The 3378-nt window shown below is 37.4% G+C and overlaps 1 non-coding gene across 1 annotated transcript; it reads right to left on the minus strand.

Annotated features, from left to right (window-relative positions):
• Window positions 1-1039: 1039 nt before the first annotated feature.
• Window positions 1040-1114, minus strand: Trnas-cga (transfer RNA serine (anticodon CGA)). The gene has a single exon. It is a non-coding gene; the product is annotated as a tRNA-Ser (tRNA).
• Between the last annotated feature and the right edge of the window lie 2264 nt (window positions 1115-3378).

Here is a 3378-nt window from a genome sequence, read left to right on the forward strand (position 1 = left end):
CCATAGTTGTAAAAATTCTTACTTGAGTTGTTTTAGACACAGTTGCCTCCATTAACATTGTCACACAAATTATTCAATAAGATTAAAGAGATAAATAAAGTGTCAACCTACTCAGTGCAGAACTTTAGGTGGAAAGTCACAACATGCCAAGTGGCAGACACAACAAGATGTCATAATAGGAAACGAAGTTATGTTACACACAATCTTATACTTGAAGGTCCTCACAGTTGATTACTTCCTTGGAATGACCTTTTTCAAGGTAAAGGGTGCAAAAGTTTTCTTTAATAACTATTATTTATGCACCAAAGGCAAAGATATCATAGTTGATTTAATACAAACACCAGTAGCACATGAGAAATATTATCAGGGTATTAAAATAAAATTCCTGAAAACAAAGAGCACACTTGTAAGTAATTCTTTGTCTCTCAGTAAGGATGAGGATTACCAACCTTACATCCAAGAAAAAGTAACGAAATCTACTTATTTCATTCCAAAGAAATGAAATGACTGCCTTGTTGGAATGTCATTAAGCCTCCTCACTCCCCACACTCCAGTCCACTATAAGCAGTAAATAAACCTAACGACCAAATTCGTTTAGTCCAGGATGCACATGTCATTAACAAAATAATTGTGTCAGTTTGCACACAGTTGAAACTTGGACAAGCTGTTGCAGAAATTTCAGAGAGTGCACTTTTTAAATACCATATGTCTGAGGCTTTATTACTGGCAGGTCTTGTTTTTCAAATAATCCATAAGGTATATGGCCTTTTTCCATGCTGGCAAAACTAACATTTTTGTGTATTATCATTTTGACTCAATGTAAGTTCTGGTGTGTTCTCTGTAACACTAAATACAGTTCTGGGATCGGACCTGCTAGATAAACGAACATTGTGTGTAGAATAACATCTTAACTACTAACATTATTTGGAAAAAAAAAGCTTGATTTACTTGATAGACAATTATGTAACTTCCAGAATGAGATTTTCACTCTGCAGCGGAGTGTGCGTTGATATGAAACTTCCTGGCAGATTAAAACTGTGTGCCCGACCGAGGCTCGAACTCGGGACCTTTGCCTTTCGAGGGCAAGTGCTCTACCATCTGAGCCACCGAAGCACGACTCACGCCTGGTCCTCACAGCTTTACTTCTGCCAGTATCTCGTCTCCTACCTACCAAACGAAATACTGGCAGAAGTGAAGCTGTGAGGACCGGGCGTGAGTCGTGCTTGGGTAGCTCAGTTGGTAGAGCACTTGCCCGCGAAAGGCAAAGGTCCCAAGTTCGAGTCTCGGTCCGGCACCACACAGTTTTAATCTGCCAGGACGTTTCACTATGTAACTTTTTCACAGGCTGGAGTGACGGCCAACCTCTAAAAGGCATTAGTATGTTGTGTAACATATGACTGAAACCCAGAGTCAGGCATATGTTGCATAGTGCAACCAGAGTTTCGCCAGTACAGACGCTTCAAAGAGGTGAAAACTTCGCTTACCTGTGTTCAGTCCTATGAGTCACTAGTTTCCTGTGGTTCAGTGTGCAGAAGAACATTGTGCTTGAGCTTATTCACGAGGTATCCCATACAAAATCTCACATAACTAGGTAGCCATGACACTGTATCGCTAACTTACTGTGAGCTCTAGCCACACATGCAGCGATTCCAGATTGAGTTTTCTAAATTTCCTCAGACAAATTTCACCCAAAATGATACTATTTGGGCACATTTCCCCAAAGATCTTAAATGATAGTTAAAAGGTGTAGGTGTGTTTATCATCAGTATTGGCAACATGAAGAGGTAGAATTACATGTCCAGAACTGTAAAATTACCATACATAGAAAAAATATACATCAACTAAAGTTTTTAATTTATGAATAAAAATAGATACCATGAGCAAAAAAAGCATGATTTATGGGCACCACAATTGCTTTCTTCATGATTTTTTTGTTGTCCCATTGGTTTACCACTAGCTGCTACAGAAACTTTAGAAACAGATAAAAGAGCTATTCTGTGGCTTATAGAGTGAAAAAGTACAAGTATGGCCACATATTTTAAAATTTTTTAATCTCTTATAAACAATGAAAGTTTTCTCTACCATAAAAATTATCGTACATTGATGTATCATCGTAAAGGTGGCATGTTACATGGTACACACAATGAAATTATGTGACAAGTAGATCAACTATAATTGTTGTACTAATGTAAACACTGTTGATTATCATTTACTTTTTCAATAAAACAACATTAAAGCCAGTATGATTAATATTTTTACGCCAGAAGTGACATGACATGAACATCATTGTAAGTATTATATACATTCTCTGACTTACATTTCCTAAGCATTTCATTACATGCCTGGAATTTATTACACCCTTCATTCTTCAAAATGTATTGCACTCTAATTACGCAATCTGCTGTGCTTGTGTGCATTCTGCTTCTCAATTTGTCTTTTACCACATTCATTATGGAGAATGTCCTCGCCACATTAGCACTGTAGAATAGCCGACTCAAACCTCCTGTCACCAATTTGCTGGTAATCGAGATTTCCGCTCTCTAGCAGCATCTTCAAAGGCCGACACTTTGCCTCAAGTGCCTCTGCTATTGAATTCATCTTGTTCTGTTGTTGGAAATTAAGAACTCGCCATTGATCCAAAGTGCTGTCAACATTGTCAGCTCCAAACAATTATTTAAAATTAGCCATTATACCTCCACATCAGGCCAGACATGGCTAGTAGCCAAATCAGGTGTGAAACAGGCAGTTTTTCCAAAAGCTTTAGATTTTGGAAATTCTCCTCTAAATTTCTTGGCATAATAGACAAAAAATGATACACACCGTTCTTTTATAACTCTCAAATCTGTTTGGTCAATACGACCTGTCGCTTCATTGTAACTAAATCCAAAATTGATGCATTCAACATTCATCACATAATCCCTGAAACCGAAACCTGTCAAATCTTGTCTCTTGACATTACTTAATCATTCTGGAAGAACTAAAACTGATAGATAGTTCAGCAACAAAGAATGTAGTTCTGATAACAGCTTTAAGAGATTCAACATTATCAGCCTGGAACATGTGATTAACATCAGTTGTTGCTTTTAGTGAGTGTTTCAAAACTGTAAGATATAATGTATTGGGTTTTGATAATAGTGTAACATGTAAATGACCAGGAGCATTGTATCTTTCTTTATCCTTGGCCAATTTAAAGTGAGGCTCTAAAGCATCCTATTGGTCTAAAATTTTAGTAATGGCTCCTGTGTAAGCCAGCCAGTGTCTCCCTGATGACATGTCTATTTTGAATGGTTTCATTCTGGCCAGAGTTTCATGCAGCAGAGAATATTCAATTTGCTGCTTGGTACTTCATGAAAAACAGTTGTGAACTTCTCCAATGAT

The sequence above is a fragment of the Schistocerca nitens genome, chromosome 6 (genome assembly GCF_023898315.1).
Source record: "Schistocerca nitens isolate TAMUIC-IGC-003100 chromosome 6, iqSchNite1.1, whole genome shotgun sequence".
In the NCBI taxonomy this organism is placed as follows: Eukaryota; Metazoa; Arthropoda; class Insecta; order Orthoptera; family Acrididae; genus Schistocerca; species Schistocerca nitens.